The sequence below is a fragment of the Epinephelus fuscoguttatus genome, linkage group LG3 (genome assembly GCF_011397635.1).
Source record: "Epinephelus fuscoguttatus linkage group LG3, E.fuscoguttatus.final_Chr_v1".
NCBI lineage: Eukaryota > Metazoa > Chordata > Actinopteri > Perciformes > Serranidae > Epinephelus > Epinephelus fuscoguttatus.
Genome location: NC_064754.1, coordinates 28236474 through 28255301, shown reverse-complemented (window position 1 = coordinate 28255301; position 18828 = coordinate 28236474). Strand labels below are relative to the sequence as shown.

The 18828-nt window shown below is 39.9% G+C and overlaps 1 protein-coding gene across 3 annotated transcripts in view; it reads left to right on the top strand.

Annotated features, from left to right (window-relative positions):
* Window positions 1–18828, top strand: part of elfn1b (extracellular leucine-rich repeat and fibronectin type III domain containing 1b) — a 174035-nt gene that overhangs the window by 76648 nt on the left and 78559 nt on the right. Inside the window, exon 2 of one of the 3 annotated variants that reach the window (XM_049571363.1) lies at window positions 3947–4019. The exons of the other annotated variants lie outside the window; for them this stretch is intronic. The gene's annotated coding sequence lies outside the window, so the exon portion shown is untranslated. The remainder of the gene's footprint in view (window positions 1–3946; window positions 4020–18828) is intronic. 3 annotated transcript variants of the gene reach the window in all.

Sequence of the window (18828 nt, the reverse complement as noted above, 5' to 3'; positions counted from 1 at the left end):
ACCAATGGAAGCATGATCTGGAGCAATTTGGGGTTCAGTATCTTGCTCAAGGATACTTCGACATGCAGACTGGGGGAGCCGGGGGTCGAACCGCTGATCTTCCGAATGGTAAACGACCCGCTCTACCTCTGAGCCACACAACACAGACCTCCTGGAGGGACTAAAATATGCTGTACAAGTTTATGGTTGTTATTAGCTGCTCTGGTCAGTTACAGAGAAGCAGCCAAAGTGCTAGCAGCTGTGTTTTGGTACAGAGATGCCCACAAATACTAAATTCATTGCTTTATGATAATATAGTTCAGTTTCGCATGTGTTAGGTTTGTCCTTGTCCCCTCATTGCACTTTTTATACAGTGTTCATGCTACACTACATCATGGTTCAATAATACTGGCGAATCTCAGCTGCTGTCTGTGAGGTGCACACAGTGAATACCATTGTGTAGCCTAAAGGTAGAGTCACTCACCTGCAAAAATGAGCTTTTCCACTGGATGCAATCGAAGCTTCTACGACAGAAGAATACAAGATTTCCTGTCTTTGTGCAATTTCCTGGCAGACCCAAAGGTTCACCTTTGTTCAATCCCACAAATTTGCAAAGTCAGCCAAAACAAACACTGATGCACTGTGTTTTGAAATGTAGAAAACTGCAGCATGCTGTACTTACAGTTCGTGATCACTGTGCTCAATATTTCTACATTACAAAATCAAACCAAAATCACTGATATCACAGCCCTTATGGGGTCTTTGGAGCAATATTGTGGAGCAGTATTGTGGACATAGGGACCTCATTATCTGTATGCATTCATTATGAAATTATCTGTCTCTGTATTCAGATAGAGCACCTCACACAGAACTTTACATCTCTCTGCCCTGCTCATTTTCATTTTTAGTTCTGTGAGCTGTCTAAGTCCCACCACTACAGAATCCAATTTAAATCAATGTTATATAAACAAACAAACATCAAACAAATAAAATAAATTTGCTTAAAAAAATAAATCCTAAAATAAATATGTATGGAAATAAATATATAAAATATATATAATTAAATATAAATATTTAAATGAGTCAAAATAGTTACAATAAATAAATAAATGGGTTTTTATTGTTGAATATGGATAATTTTTAAAGGACTACCTTTATTTATCTCAGGGGACTTTTATTTTTCTAATGCCACACACACGTACTTCCCATCACTTAGTTTAAATAGCCATGAAATACTTATTAGGGTGTTAATGGGCGCTATGTCAAAAGTCCTCAAACCCTATGGATGATACATACAGTATTTTTCTTTCATTATTTTGACTAGGTTTCTTAAATGGAGTAAATTACCACATATCACTTAAAAACTACAGGTTCAAAGCTTTATCTTGATGTATAATTTGCATGCGTTTGAATGAAACCCGGCTGTCACATCAGGCTTTTGTCTCGCTACTCCAGCACATGATGTCTCCTCCTCATCGCTGGGAAAGGTCATCTATCAGCCTGCTGCCTGCTGTGCACTGATTTGGTGAGGGCAGCTATATCACTTTTCAATAACTGTAGTAAATGAAACAACCAGTTAGTGAAGTCAGAGTCCTGTGTTGCAGACAGAATGGGCATTTCTATCATTGTGGTCATCTTCAATGATATTGTAGCGACGGCCCACATTTACCATCATGCCTAGTGCTGGACTAGTTTGTGCTACCAAACTACTACTAGAGTAGTTTAAGTTTTATGTTCCAAAAAGCAAACGTGTAATGTGTCTGTTCAGACCATGGGGGTTTATGTTGGTAATTGTCATTTTTGTGCTGGTTTATAGTCGTAACTGTTAGTGAGGTGGCTGCTGCATTTCTTCGCTCCGGCTGTATTTTCCAGCACTGTTCAGCAGGTCTTGTCTCCTGTGTTGAGTCTCATCAAAGGCTTGACATTGCAGACTGTTACTTCCCATTTCCTTGTATGTGCTGCTTGTCACAATATGAATTGATCTGAAGAAAGTGACATGTCAATCATGGCATCTTTTCTCCCCCTGTATAATGATGAACAACTTTGGGTAGGATATGTTTGTTTACGCCGCATAATTTGTTCTTTCTAGAACAGCTGTACCTCATATTATGGGTATGGGTACATCCCTAGTTGGACAGAAGGCTATTGTGACCATACCTCAATGCAAAGTAGGTTAAAGTTGTCAGGGCAGGAATAATGTGATCTAAACGAGCCACTTGGATTTATCATAGTTTAGATTTCACTGAGGACAGAGATACATGGATGGATAAACTAAGATTTAGCCTGTTAAACAATGTTTTTTTGACTTAAATGTCTCAGAAACACCTGGTAAATAAACACACATATTTTTATAGTGCTCTGTTATGCCTCTGAGGTGAACGAAGAATCCATAACAGGCAACATTCTTCATTAATTAGGGTGAAAGTGTGTGTAAGAACAAAACTGTTTCAAAACATAAATTCTAACAAAGCTCTGCTTGTTCGTTCTACCGAGCAGAGTTCAAACACGTGCGTGCTACGTGTGAAACTGTTGATGCAAAGTGTTTTAAATAATAAAGTTTTAGCGAAAACACGTATTAAAGTACTGAGACTATGGCTGGATGAATGGATTATACTGCACAATCTGTGTGAGACTTTGTAAACAGATGTTTTGATATAGTTTCGCTGTTGTTAAATGCACCCCCCTCTTTGCTTCAATTCATCAAGAATTTTCTCTGTTTTTGGATTCTTCGTTCACTGTGTTGTGTTAATGAATTCAGTGTAACATGGGGTGAGAAACTGATAGACAAATGGGCATTTGGGGGACAAAGTGTTCCTTTAAATTACCCTTTTTAACTTTCAGATTTCAGATTTATCTCCTGTCTGCAGAGTTCTTGTAACTGTTTTGTGCTTAGACATTTAAAAAACTCCAGAGCACAAATTTGTATATTTTCCCTTGAGACTTCCCAGGCTCTGAAAATCATAAATAAACAATGTCAATAAATAATCCTGACATGATGACACCTCAAATAAATCCTCCGTTGGGGGGGGGGTTGGGGGGGAGACTTACTGCTGAAATAACCTGGGAAAAGGGTGAACGTAACACACCAAAACAGTTTATTTATGGTGCTGCTGTGTATGTGTGTGTGTGTGTGTGTGTGTGTGTGTTTGGGAAGGTCCCAACAGCATGAGCTACTGCAGCTATAAGGTTCCTTCTGTTTTGTGAAAGGAGGGGGTTGAGATAGCGAGAAAAATAGAGAAAGGGGAGCGGGGTGACAGAGGGAGAGGTTGGTGTGTTTTCAGCTGATCCACTTCCTCCCTGATGTTGGCTCTCATTTGTCTTGGCTGGAAACTGAGTACAAGGCTGGAATACTGATGACTGTTACTCCGCGCCCCCCCTCCTCCATCTCCTCCTCTCTTTCTACCTCTCTCTCATCTTCACCCCCTCCACTTATCCTCTCTACACATACTCTACATTCTGTCTGCTCAACTGATTTCCTGCCTCCTGTCTCTCTCCCCTTTTTACCCTCCTCATCTCGGCTCTCTCCCGATGCAGCTGCACTTCGCCGACCCAAATTTTCCTTCCACCCCTCCTCTCCCCTCCTTCTATCCATCTCTCTATCTGACCTCGCTCTACCTCTCCCGCTGCTCAGTCTATCACTTACCGGCTACATTATCCAGCTCCATTCCTCCTCCCTATTGCCTTCTTTTGCCCTGCGTTCCTACCCAATTTCTTCTCTCATCTTGCCTTCAGCATCGCCCCCCCACTTCGTGCTTGTCTTTTCTGCTTTGGCTTTCTGCTTTCTCTCATTTAGCATCAGCCTCCTGTCCTCCTCGTTCAGTCTGCCTCCTGTCAGCTTTCTTTCTGTTTCTCTTTCTTCCTCTCCATCTCTTTCTGGCTTGTGTGAATTAGTTCCAGGTCTATGTGGGTCATGGGGGTGATGAGTCGTGAAATCAGAGGTGTGTATATGTGTGTGTTTCTGTAACAGGGAGCAAGGGAGAGTGGCCGAGGGAGACAGGAGACAAAGTTACAGCGAGAGAGGAAAAAAGAAGACTGTTGAGGTGAGGTTCAGCCTTGGTCTTGAGAAATGAAGTGCAATGAGTACCATGTCTTCAAATGTGAACCTGCATTCTGGGCAAAGTGTACCCCTACCATCCTTCTACACCTGCACTGTAGTTTGGGACTGAGCTAGTGTGGATTGCAGGACTTGGTATCTTCCTTGAACTAAATGCTCTTATCTTTTTAGTAGCTTATCACTAAGCTTTGTCTTAACACAAGGTACAAATAGCCCAGTTTATAGTAGGAACTGTCTTCTCCAGAAAAGCAGTTGTTTGTTATGAACGCCTAAAAAGTTGACATTGATATCAAATTATATTTCAGGTTATTGAGCCATTTTTTTCACATTCAAAGATTCTGTTGAGGTTTTCAAAAGAAGCTTTGAATGTTTGCCGTTATATTTTATGATGTCATCACCCTAATAATAAAAAAAAAATCCTTAAACAAAACCCTCAATTTGAATAAAGTGATTCATCAGATTAAATGAGTTACTTTTCTCTGTTTGTTAAACCATCTTTCTTTAATGCATTCATTCATTTGTGTAATCGCTTATCCTGTTAGGGGTTGTGGGGGAGCTGGAGCCTATCCCAGCTGACATTTGGCGAGAAGCAGAGTACACCCTGGACAGGTCGCCAGACTATCACAGGGCTGACACATAGAGACAGTAAACCATTCACACTCACATTCACACCTACGGACAATTTAGAGTCACCAATTAACCTGCATGTCTTTGGACTGTGGGAGGAAGCTGGAGCACACAGAGTAAATCTTCGCTGACACGGGGAGAACATGCACACTCCCACACTCTGGGTTCGAACCAGGAACCCTCTTGCACCACCATGCCGCCCTCTTTCTTCAATAAATAAATTTAATTTGCAGGTGCTGCCTCCCTTTGTGTGCAGAAAGCAGGAGAGTCTTTTGACTGCAGTGAAAATCTTGTTCTGAAAGGTTAAACGCCAACAAATATGGATGGAAGCAGAATATTTTTTAGATAAAACCATGTTGTAAATTTTGGAAATAATTGCATCTTTTTTTCATGATTTTCACTGTTAGATTGCTCTGGAGTTAGTAGAAATGTTTGTATCACACAAGTCAGAAATAATCCCCACACAGCCTCCACTGGAATCTAATTCTACAATAATACTGATAGCAGGAGTGTAGCCTAATCTTTATCTGCATCTGTGCAAAAATAACTTGTTGAAACAGAATGAATTAGAATTTGAATGTCAATTTTACGAATCAAACACTGAAGTCTCAAACTATTTGGTACAGCCCTAAGATGTAGTGAATTAACCCAATTCTTATTTAACAAAACCCACCAAGATCTCAAAGAGCCTTTTCCTGTTCAGACTAGATGATGTATGACTTTTTTTGGACCCCTGTGACTTTGATCACAACTCTTTGAAAATAATTTTAGTTATTCAAGCCTAAATTAGACATTTTGAACTCTAAAAATTTAAAACGTCAATATTTTCCCCTATTTGATTACATTATTATCATTTAACCAACTTAATGCACTTTGTGTGTGTGTGTGTGTGTGTGTGTGTGTCTGTGTCTGTGTGTACTTGTACATGTGACACAGTGAGGACCAAAAAAACGTATTTTAGCAACAGAGTGAGGACATTTTTCAAAGTGAGGTCTTTTTACCCAGTCTTGACTTTTTCAAAGGTCTGTTTGAGGGCTGAGACTTAGTTTTAGGGGCCAGGTTACAATTAGGTTTAGGTTAGGCATTTAGTTGTGATGGTTAAGGTTAGGGTAAGGGGCTGGGGAATGCATTATGTCAGTGAGGGTCCTCACAAAGATAGAAGTACAAGAATGTGTGTGGGTGTGTTTTAAAGTTTTGCACATTATTCACATGTGATTTTGTCTTTTTATTGAGCCACCAGGAAGGCCTTAATCTTAATCTGTCTAATAATCCAGTTTGCATACTGAATTCAACCCAGCCACCTGATTTATTGTCATTTACGCTTTAGCTATTACTGTGTGTTCTGCCTATGGTTTCCTTGAGAGAGGCAGCGGTGGAGTAAGTATATGGATCTTTTCCTTTTTTTTAAGTATAAGAGGAAATAGGACAATGTAAAACACTCACATATTACAAGTAACAGTCTTGCACTTAAATTTATATTTATGTTAAAGTACACAAAATTAGCAGCAAAAATCAATATCAATCAATCAATCAATCAATCAATCAATCAATCATTATTAAAGGTAATCATTATGCAATGTGTGTATGCACAACAATGCATTATTTTCACAAACTTATCATTTGTTTTACTTGTAAAATCCAGATCTGAAAAGTAACTCTCACTACAGTTATAAAATGAATCTAGTGGAATAAAAAGTACAATATTTTCATTTTTAAATGGAGTTATAGTATAAAATATCAGAAAATGTATCTCAAAATTATACTTAAATTCAGCATTCAACTAAATATACTTACTTACATTCCACCACTTGATTATCTGATGTCATACCATAGGTTACTGTTACATATAAAATCCTCTGTGTGATTTCACAGTACTGAAGGTATTTATGGAGGTCACTGGGGTCGACTTGAGAAGCCTTATCCATATTTATATTGACAAGCCAGAGGCATGAATAACACAGGCACATTGAGGGCACACACATAAACTTATGTAAGCTATGCTCACTGACAAATACACAGAGGTCATTTGCTCAAACACCTTAACATGACTAGTGTTTATGCTCAGTGGTGCAGCAGGAAGTAGTGTCATGCTATTTTATTTTATACAGCATTTTCTTTAAAGCATGACCACAGCCTTTCCCTAACATTTACCATGATGTTATGATGTGGTTGCCTTCTCATATGGGCTGTGTTGGAGTGCACTGAAACAATCTATTTTGCCATTTAGATGGTATGAAAACTTGTTGCATTATTAGACCATTCTTACATAATTATTTTGTGGTCAAAGAACACAGTCCTCATATGATGCATGCTTGTATTGGATCAGGGTCCTTCAAAGCAAACTGTAAGGATGATGATAATAAATACTTCACTCTGAATAAGTACAAACAGTTTGTCAATTCTAAAGGAATTATAAACCTTACATAACCTCAACCTGTTAATGTTAGAATGGAAATTGTTTAGAAGTTTTTTGCTTTAATTTATCATTGTGAGGTAAATGTTGAATGCACAATGTAACGGCTATAGAAAAGAAGACCGTCTGCGTTTAGATTGTCCCCTGTAAACCTTGCTTTCACTATGCAAATCTGTCTGCCATTGGGTATGATCGCAAAGGAAGGCTCTGAAAGGAAGTGTGTCAATCACAGCGCAACCAAAATAGGATGAGGAGAGTGGTTTCGTTTTTGCTGGTAGCTATCAGTTGCCATACCAAGTTATCAAAGAGTTTCAATGTAAGTTTCTTGCAGTTTCTATCCCCAGTAGCAGAAATGGGGGACAGTAGAAAAATGGAAGTAACTGTGGAAACTGTTGCTAGGCTCTGAAGAAAACGGGAGGTTATCCAGTCCTCCTTATGACAGTAGTGCAAACAATAATACAGCTTGGAAACGCTGGGACAGGAAAAGTTCATAGGGTTCTGTTTCAACTTTTATTACATACCAAATCTGATAATAACTCTGTTCACAGATGCCTTTATAAACTATTACATGAGAGCTTTTTTGTTTAAGATCCTAATTTTTTAAAAGTCAAATATGTAAATAGAATCTGTATGTTTCTACAGAGTGAGCTGTTTCTCTCCAACGTACTGTGAGGTTTATTCTGAATTTAAAAGGAAAGTGCATGGTGCAGTATTAGGGATGGGTACCGAGTTTGGTACTTTTATTGGTACCAACCGAATTCGGCCGGGAATCCCGAGTATCGATTCATGTAAAATCAAACGGTACCACATTTCGGTACCTGAACGCATCCTTGGGACTTTGAGAGTGGAGGAGTGACGTTTTCGCTGCCTATCGTGAACGCAGCATTGTACGCATGAGAGCGTGATCACGTCAGTAGCAACTATCAACAAAGCAGCATGGCTGAGAGAAAGAGGTCGAAGGTGTGGCTCCATATCTCAAAGTTTGATGCAGACTACGCTCGCTGCAATATTAGCGATGCAAAATGCAAGGCCAGCTACAGCGGCTCGTTGTCATCTGCAGCCAGCATCGGGGCAGAAGAAGTGGGATTAACATTCGAAGATGACGACGGTGATTAAGCGGGGCATCAGCTACATCGGTTCCAGGTAATTAATAAGCTTAGTGTTTGATGATTGGGCTTTGTTCTGGTCATTCTAACGTTAGCTTCGCATTTTAACTTGCCTTAGTTATCATTATCAGCTCAGTTCCTCGTATTCTGTAACTTTAACGTTACACTCCCCCACACACATTTTTCCCAGAAGGGAAAGAGGAGGAATAGGAGGTAGTAGGAGTGGGTTCATTTTGTGCAAAAAAAAGAACTGCTGCATAGTCAATTATATAGACTACCTTTTGATATTATGTTACAGTATTAGATGTTGTTTTATCCTGTTTGATATTGAGAAATAAATGTTAGTTTTGACAAAAAAAAATTCTAAATGAAATATCCTTTGTTACCACACATACATGCAAAAAAGTACAGATTCCCAGGTACCGGGTATCGGTACCGTATCAGTTCAAATGTGAAAGGTACCCATCCCTATGCAGTATATATATTGGTATTTCTTAAAAATCTGTCTTTATGGCCATTTCATATTGAGGACAATGGGAAGTGAAATGCATTTTATCCTCAGTGTCACCTAAATTGCCTCCTTTCCACAGTCTGTGCTCCCTTAGTGACCGTTTTTATTTTTTTTTTTAAAATGTCTCGCTCTCTGTCTTTCTGTCTCTCTCACTGTTCAATAAAAAAAGACATGATTTATGAAATATGTCATCAGTGTTAGCACAAAGGTACAGAGGAACAGAGCATCTCACCCCACACTGAGTGACTTCAATTTATCACTTGATGACCAGGGAACTGTGGTATTGGACCATAAAAGGAGCATTGTTTGTTGTTTGTTTCTATTCATTTGAGCTTTTGTGGCGTAAACTGATCGGTTGATTGATTCCTTCATGGACTGATTGATTGACTGAGTATGACTTGGCTGCCAGCTTCTCCTTTTTAAAACTCCCTGTCACCAGCAGGCTGTTTGTGTGAAGCAAACTCAAAACAAAACAAAGTTTGCCTTCAACATGACGTTAAATATTCGAGGAGAGCTTTTCACTTCACCCAGGATGATCTGTTGTCGCTCTGATGAGGTTTGTCAGCAAGCTGTCTCTCAGCCTCTCTCTCTGAGTTGTCTTCCCTTCTCATTTCTCTGCACTGGTGCGAGGCAAAGAGCAGCCATAAGGTTGTCTCTCTCAGAGCTCATTTTTACAATCTCTGAATTTAATGAGCATCTGCAGCAGAGCAGTCGATGGTTTGCTGATGAGCAAGAACTCGTTTGTTTTGATCATTCGCTATCTGGAGGACTTCAAAGTTTGAAATCTCAATAGATTTTCTATGGCATGGAGTGGCAGGAGATCTCCACATTAAGGATGAAGAAAGACACATCCTGAAATGTCAAATCAAAGTGATAGTCACAGAAAGTAAGACCCTAATTTTGCATGAATGAAATAAAAACGAAGGAGGAACTCATAAAGGCCAAGAGGTCGTGACGAACCGTGGGCGTTGACTCAGTGAAGTCTGGTAAACTTGCTTCAGTTGACTCATGCAATAAGTTTGTTGCTGTCAGTGAAACTTTTCTTTTCGAGCCAGCATCCCAGCTGGATTAAAGAAAGCATTGACTGATGACTGAAGCTTTTTTTATTTGGTTTCCCCGCACACCATTAAACCTACGTAAAAGCTGGAACAGAAAATTAGACAAACAGGAAGTAAATGACAACTCTGTTGGATTGTAATGCTGGTACATTTATTAGCAATGGTTGGCTAACAACACATAAAGCTAACACAAAATCTTTAAAGCTAAAGCTAACACAAAATCATTAAACATACCGTGTTACCATTATTGACTGTGTCTGAACCCAAATAAAACTCTGTCAGTTCAACATTATTTATATCTGAATTACCATACTGTCACTTTTTTGTTTTTTACATCCAACTAAGATCCTTTCAAAATGAGGTATTTCTGCATTTAAAGGAAATAACAATATAAAAACCATACACAACATATACTTTAAGGGATACTGATTTTCAATAAGCTCTGTGTCACCGCAGTGTGTGCAGATGAATTGTGTTTGGTTTCCCACTGTGCCGCCAGCTCTGAGCTCCCCACCTGTCCACCAGCCAATGTCCACCGAATGACACAAAACCATAGACTGTATAAAAATGGACAACACATCTCCACTTCCTCCCACTGTATACCAATAAAGCCAAAATTTTACAGATATGGCAGCTGCCATCTTGTGCTGGTGACCTTATGTGGAGCCAGAGGGTGCTTCTCAAACTCAAGTAAGGATCCTTAAACGGCTGAATTTCAAAGAGGCTACATTATTAAATCCTGCCAAAGGATTGTTTCAATATCAAGGATCCTTCAAATTCTACCCAGGACTGAGTCCTTCCTTCAGAGAATGTTCAAGGATGCATGTGTGTATCCTCACTAGGCAGGAAGTACCCACAATTCTTTGTGCACGATTTGCCAGAATTAAAGGCAGGGCCTCTTCAATGACAAACACCTGGGCACTAGCTAGTCTGTTCCAATGTGTGTTCACCGAATGCTAGGAAGGAGTCTTGCGTGGCCTCTGTAGGACTCGACTTGGAATTACCCGTCCTACCAAGGAGACATCCTTGGCTTTGAGAAGTACCAAGATTCTGCGCAGTAGTAATATCCATGATATCAAGTTTCTGCCCAAACACCTATCTGACTAATTGCAAGCAGCGCCATTGATTGGGAGCAAACCAACTGACACACAGTTGTCAATCAAGATGTCATGAGGATGCCCCTTTTTTTATTGCATCAGGGATTATGACCTATATTGAAGCCAGCCACTAGGGGGTAGTTGAGAAGTTTCAGCTTGGGAGCTGTCATGTCATCCATCTTTGTTATACAGTCCATGCATGGAACATGTCAATGTTAGGCAAAAAAATGGATTTCACTGCAGACATTTGCTCATTGTACGGGCAGGGAATTATGAGCACTGGTGGTATGAGGGGAAGCAAAACACCATTCATCTGCACACACTGCACACATTACCCACACCGAGGTAACACAGAGCTGGTTAAAGTTTCCCTTTAAGACCACACAGACATGTTGAATACCAGCATTACTGGCGCTTGTTTATTTTTGAATAATTTATTTCCAATTTCACTCTTCAGATTTTACATTTTCAGTCCTACTTCAGTTGCACTTTTCCTGAATTCCTTATATGTGCATTTTAAAAACAGTTTTCATTAAGATGTTAAACCTGTTGGAGTGTGTTTGTAGTGGCTGTTTGGTGAGTAAAGTCCTAAAAAATGTCATTTTGTTTGCTGTTTGTCAATTAGGCTTGACAAATTCATTATGAGAGGAGTCTCATTTCTCCCACAGAGCTGAAAAATTCAAGACTAAAACAGGAAAAAGGCCAGATAATGAATCTGACCTCTTTTCTGTTTTTCACATGATTTTAGCAGAGGTAAACATTTTGTTTTCAATTTAGCTTTCAGGTTGTTGTTTTTTTGGGGGATAAGTACAGCATTCATTTTTGGTTCAGTTAAGTAATTTATCTTTACTCCAAGGTGAGACTTTGCTTTAATTTGATTAAAGCCACTTTCCGTCAAAAATAAACCAAAAAGACCATTTTCCTCTTACCTTGAGTGCCATCGATGAATCCTAATAGTTTTTCTGTGACTCACTGACATTTAAGGACACAGACTGTAGCTCTGTGGCTTCTGAGGAGGCTCAAAGCAGCACAAAAGTACCTTTGAAAGGCACATTTTCAACACTGACGTGTCTTTCCAAAGATAAAGGCACTGGTATTTGTGATAGACTTTGTTGGAAACAGTTTCTTATTTCTATAAAGACAGTGTTGTTCACAGATATGTCAGGCGTATGTTGTTTTGGGTTAACTATGCCTTTAACTAATGATGTTGGCCTGTACATAATGTAACTGCCGAGCCTTGTGTCTTTATAAATAACAATCCTCTGTAGTGTCATTCATCTACATCTACTCCTCAATTCTCTTTGAGATCTCTCGACTACTTTTCTCCCCCTCCACACACACATACACTAACCCACATCCCTCTCCCCCTCCCTCGGCTCCCATCTCTGTAATTCAGATTATTTTAATTCATATTTCATCCTTCGCTGTTTTATTCCAACTTGATCTATTATTCACGGCCTGCCTTAAAAATGTAACAGTGCGAAGGTCACTGATCCGTGCTTGGTCCTTACTGGCTCATACAAGATACCATGTGCACACACACAAACACATACATACACAAATACATCAATGCATGTAGAAATACACAGAAATTATGCATGAGGCATGAGACGAAGGTTTTATCAGAGTTGCCATGTGCATGACAAGCGAGCGAGAGAGAACGAAGGAAAATGTATTTCTGGACTTTTACCACAAAAACTCAATTCTATGTAGCCCTTAAGAGATCATGCCAAGTAGCAGATTACCTGGGCACCGCAGGCCACCAGAAACACAATCTAAATATAGACTAAATGACCACAACTTGGCCACTGAGACTGGTGGACAAAGACAAACCTGGCAACTCAGGCATAGCAAACAGGGTTCCGTCTGCTAGAAGGTACCAGAGCCCCACTGTAAAGACACAGGTACAAAGTTGTTCACCAAAATAAAACTCAGTTATGTCAGATATTAAAATATGTCAGAGAGTGTCACAGCAAGAACATTTTTATTTTATCCACCTTTCCCTGTTGGTCCTCACTTATAATTACATCATATTTTTTCTTAATAATTAGCTTTCAAGTGTTTGTTTTTGCTTCCATTATAGTGTTCTATGTAGTATAATGATGTAGTTGTATAATATAATGGTATAATTTATATAGTATAGCTCTGTAGTCTTTTTTTCTTCCACACTGAATTATTTTTCCAGCGATACCTTAATTAACATTTTCAATTTACAAACAATGAGAGGGCAAAATATTCACATCCAGTATGAGGAACAGTAACAGGGTCAAATAAGTTAAGCCCCTTTCCCACTGGACAACAACACCACAAACACACACTGACATCTGGCTATTGTATTTAATGGGAAAGGTTACAATCAGCATCCAATAACAGGACAAATGACTCTGCAGTAGTCACAGGCATTTGTTGGCTTCGGCTCTGATTGGCTTCGATTTGCAGTGATTGAAATATGGCATCTAGTTTACTGTATTTTGGCCCCTTTTTGACATGATACAATGACGCAGTTTAAGCAGCACTTGAACTTTGTTCCAATTTTTTTGTCACCAAGTTTGAGAGAGAGACTGAACAAGTAGCATATATATACAGTACAGGCCAAAAGTTTGGACACACCTTCTCATTCAATGCGTTTTCTTTATTTTCATGACTATTCACATTGTAGATTCTCACTGAAGGCATCAAAACTATCAATGAACACATGTGGAGTTATGTACTTAACAAAAAAAGGTGAAATAACTGAAAACATGTTTTATATTCTAGTTTCTTCAAAATAGCCACCCTTTGCTCTGATTACTGCTTTGCACACTCTTGGCATTCTCTCCATGAGCTTCAAGAGGTAGTCACCTGAAATGGTTTCCACTTCACAGGTGTGCCTTATCAGGGTTAATTAGTGGAATTTCTTGCTTTATCAATGGGGTTGAGACCATCAGTTGTGTTGTGCAGAAGTCAGGTTAATACACAGCCGACAGCCCTATTGGACAACTGTTAAAATTCATATTATGGCAAGAACCAATCAGCTAACTAAAGAAAAACGAGTGGCCATCATTACTTTAAGAAATGACAGTCAGTCAGTCCGGAAAATTGCAAAAACTTTAAATGTGTCCCCAAGTGGAGTCGCAAAAACCATCAAGCGCTACAACGAAACTGGCACACATGAGGACCGACCCAGGAAAGGAAGACCAAGAGTCATCTCTGCTTCTGAGGATAAGTTCATCCGAGTCACCAGCCTCAGAAATCGCAAGTTAACAGCAGCTCAGATCAGAGACCAGATGAATGCCACACAGAGTTCTAGCAGCAGACCCATCTCTAGAACAACTGTTAAGAGGAGACTGCGCGAATCAGGCCTTCATGGTCAAATAGCTGCTAGGAAACCACTGCTAAGGAGAGGCAACAAGCAGAAGAGATTTGTTTGGGCCAAGAAACACAAGGAATGGACATTAGACCAGTGGAAATCTGTGCTTAGGTCTGATGAGTCTAAATTTGAGATCTTTGGTTCCAACCGCCGTGTCTTTGTGAGACGCAGAAAAGGTGAACGGATGGATTCCACATGCCTGGTTCCCACTGTGAAGCATGGAGGAGGAGGTGTGATGGTGTGGGGGTGTTTTGCTGGTGACACTGTTGGGGATTTATTCAAAATTGAAGGCACACTGAACCAGCATGGCTACCACAGCATCCTGCAGCGACATGCCATCCCATCCGGTTTGCATTTAGTTGGACGACCATTTATTTTTCAACAGGACAATGACCCCAAACACACCTCCAGGCTGTGTAAGGGCTATTTGACCAAGAAGGAGAGTGATGGAGTGCTGCGGCAGATGACCTGGCCTCCACAGTCACCGGACCTGAACCCAGTCGAGATGGTTTGGGGTGAGCTGGACCGCAGAGTGAAGGCAAAGGGGCCAACAAGTGCTAAACACCTCTGGGAACTCCTTCAAGACTGTTGGAAAACCATTTCAGGTGACTACCTCTTGAAGGTGACTACTCTTGCACTCTTGCCTTTTAATGTCCCCGACAGGGTTTGTAGTCATATTGAGTAACTTGTTAGCAACCGCCTTTTTTACGACACATAAAAGCTTCAAAATTCACAAGTAGGGTATTTACTGACGTGTTTTATGTTGTAGAACAAAACCTGAAACTCACTTCAGCTTTTGTTAACCACAGACCTTATTTGAGGCATTTTACCAAAATCCCATTCAAAAAACGTATTGACTTCTAGACGAGAGAACCGGAAGTGCTAAAAGCGCTAACAGAGTTCTGGGTTTACTGGCACACTCTATTCATCTACTTCAGAGCCCTGTACATGGCTCCTGTTTACTGGCAATGTGAAAAGAGTGCAGATTTTGGTGGAAAAGGGTATTAACTACATAATAAAAAATCTCCCTTACATTTTAAAAATGCAAAAAACAATAACAAGCCATAAAGAGACCTGAAATAGATAAGAATAATCCGAAATGACAAAAAGAAAACTGAAGAACTTACGTTTCTTATTTTCATTGTTCATGAGTCAGTGTCACATTAAAAGATACATTCACTTGAAATAGAATCACATAACAAAAGGTGTTAGGTGAACTCACATCCAGCATATTAATACTCATATAAATCTATATTTGTAACTCACTTGCCATGCTCATCACTTCAAATATACCTCACCATTTATTGTATAAAAATGGACCTTAAATGTTTTCAAAGAGTGATTGTTTGCCATAAATAATGAAAGTAATCCCTGCCAGAGGAGGAGTTGTTGACAGCTCTTTAATCCAATCATTTAACTGTGGTTGACTGATCTTTATCCATGAAAGTGAGAGGACTTTTGTGTTGGGTTTTTTTTTGCAAGCAATAAACACATGATCTATGGCAAGTTCTGTTTTCAGGGTATGATCCTGAATTATCACTTTGCACTTTGTAAAACTTGTTTAACCTGCTTTGGCAATACTGCTCTTTACAGTGGACATGTCAATAAAGCCAATTTGAATTCGGAAGAGACAAGCGATTATTGAAACGACAAGGCTAATAGCAACAGACAAGACAAAAGACAGGAAATAAGAATAAGAAAGAGACAACGATGAGAAAAGGGTTTGACAGATGCTGCATACTGAGCCAGCAGATGGTGGAGTTGGAAGGAAAAAGGTAAATGTGGAAGATAAAGAAACAGAGACAGAGAGAGAGTCATCGACATAGAGTGATATATGAGGAACAGAGAGAGAGTGAGCAGAGGGAGAGATGGAAGTTGTTTTCAAAAAAATTAAAGAAGCAGAGCAGAAAGGAAGAGAAGTACAGGGACAAACACACTGCACGCGAACTTACACGCTCGCTCTTAAACACTCGTACACACTCACTGAGTAGCAGATCACGGAGCAGTTAAACAGGATCATCAGAATTAATAATTTAAAGCAGTGAGTGACATGGTTGCGGTCTCCTGATGTGCGTTTCACTTTGAAGCGCACACTCTCACACATAACGTACAGAAAGCCCAGCTCTCTCCCTCTCCCTCTCTGATGTGCATCTATGCACTGAATTCTAATTGCCTCCTTTACCAGCCAATTAAATGGCAGTATCTGTCACCATGACAGCTCATTAGTAAATCAGCATTCAGCTTTCAGGCACTGTGTTTCCAGGTGTGTGTGTGTGTGTGTGTGTGTGTGTTGAGCTGTTTGTGTGTTATTCTGTAGACGTGTGCAACAGTAATGCCTCATAACTTTGCCCGGTATGCAACAGCCGATCATTGACCCAACCACGTGTGTGTGGGAATGTGTGTCTGGGAGTGCTGCTATTAGCAGGAAATGGAATTTTTTTTTCCCGTGACTGTGCATGCAGATAGACGAGAGAAATGTGAGCTCTGATTCGTGGCATTTTTGTGTCTGCAGTTGCTTCTGAATCCATTTTCATTTGTTTGGAGGAGAGATTAGCTCCACGCCTGGCAAAACATCGTCAGGCGACGCAGGGAAGCGGGTTTGACACCCTGCCAGACAGGGAAGGTCCCAGCAGAGTATGCTGGAAGTAATGACTAAGAACAATGGCATTTTGCCTCATAACTGTGGGGAGTCCAATTATGATCTCTGCTGCTGCAACTGCGACTGTACTTTATATTAAAATCCAACAATTATTAAATTGCAATATATGTTTTCTTCTACAGCATTAATATCTCCTTTTTAAATTACATTACAAAAACTCTGGACTCCAGTGAAATAAATTAAAATTTTATATATTCTGATTTCAGGATTGTGCTTACTGTCCGTGCATACATCAGTATGAAATGTATTGCATATAGTCAAAACATTTCTGCAGACAGCAATATTACTCCTCTTTCACTGGATGACACTGCTGCAACACAAACAGCCACAAACTTTGCACTTAAACCCACTTCAACTTTCTAGCTAATGAGTTCTTTTTATTTACAAACACGGAAACATTTCTCGTCCAGCATCATGGCTCAAAGAATGCATTACCAAACAAACAAACTGAGGGGGATGTACACAGTTTATGTCATGGTGCAGCTTAGATGAGAGTCAGCTGTAGCACATGGAACAGCTTAAAAAATGTAACCTGCAAATGCTAAGATAGGTGGTCAGTTTTGATACAGATTGGTCCTCATCCTCTCAAACTGACATAGTTTTTGGAGTGAGGGGAGCAGCTGCCTGCCATATCACACAGACAGAGCCCTCTACTGGACTGGAATGCTTGTGATTGTAAGAGTATTACACACAGACTCCAGTAGAGAACTCCACCTGTGCTAATAGAACTAGGGTTACAACATTGTAACCTTTATTCTAACACTGTATTTTCTATGTTGAGACGTTTTCCAAATGAGATCTACAATAATTTTAAGATAGAAACACAGATTTTCCTGAAAAATTGAACAATACTATACGTTTAACACCTCATCATACTATAATCTGCAGTGGTGTTTGGGTGGGTGGAGCACATCTAGTAGCATCCACATGAACGCAAGGACTCAAGGTTTCCCAGCAGAAGACTGCATTATAAAAAGATGATCAATGTGTGGGATTTTTCTTTTGTTTTCTATGAGGAAATAAATACAAACTAAGGAGCTGCAATGAATTTAACCATCTGTATTCAACAATCTTTTTTGGCAGGCAGTTTAGGGATATCTGCACAGTTATGGTTTTGACTGGTCTACCAGTAAAATCCACAGTCCTCTACGTCTGAGGTCGAGCCAAGACTGAGTGAAAATGCAGTCAAATCTAAGACAAAACCAAGACCTTTAAAAAGTGTTCTTGAAACTGGTCGCGAGACAAAGACTGATCTCGACTACTTGATTGCCTGATCAAATATGCTAGCAACAGTAGCCATTTCATGCAACAAAGCAATAGTCATCAACTTCAAATTAATATCTGCTGCCATTATCGTTGTAAATAGCATAATGCACCATGCTAGGATGAAAAGCATAACAGGAACAGCAACAGTAACTGAGGGGAAACACAGCTTGGCTAAGGGCAAAAAAGAAAAGAGCAAAAATCTTGAAAAATGTAACACCTGCCATCTCCTGTGATAGCAGCAAAGACTGAGGCCACCAAAGGGTGGTGGGGTTTTTATGAACCAACTGACGAAACAGAGTGAGCTACAGAACTGCTGTTCACAGCTGGAAAACAGACAAATATTTTAACCTGTCCAGGGTGTACCCCGCCTCTCGCTCAGTGTCAGCTCGGATAGGCTCCAGCCCCCCTGCGACCCCTAACAGGATAAGCTGTTATGGAAACTGAATGAATGAGTTGCTCATCTGTTCTGATGATATACCCAGGACAGTTTAATGCCCATTCAAGCCTTAGAAATGCTCTAACTGCCAGTCACCAGCAGAACAGTAATGGAACTTACAAAACCTTGGAAGCCTAAAATAACTCTTCCCACTTCTTCTACTTCTATACCCCTGCTGATAAAATGCTGCCTGTCCTTCACTTGTAAGCTAATTACCAGCACAGATTCATTTACATGTGTCCATGTGCCTGTCTGCTCAGCCATCAACTGTGT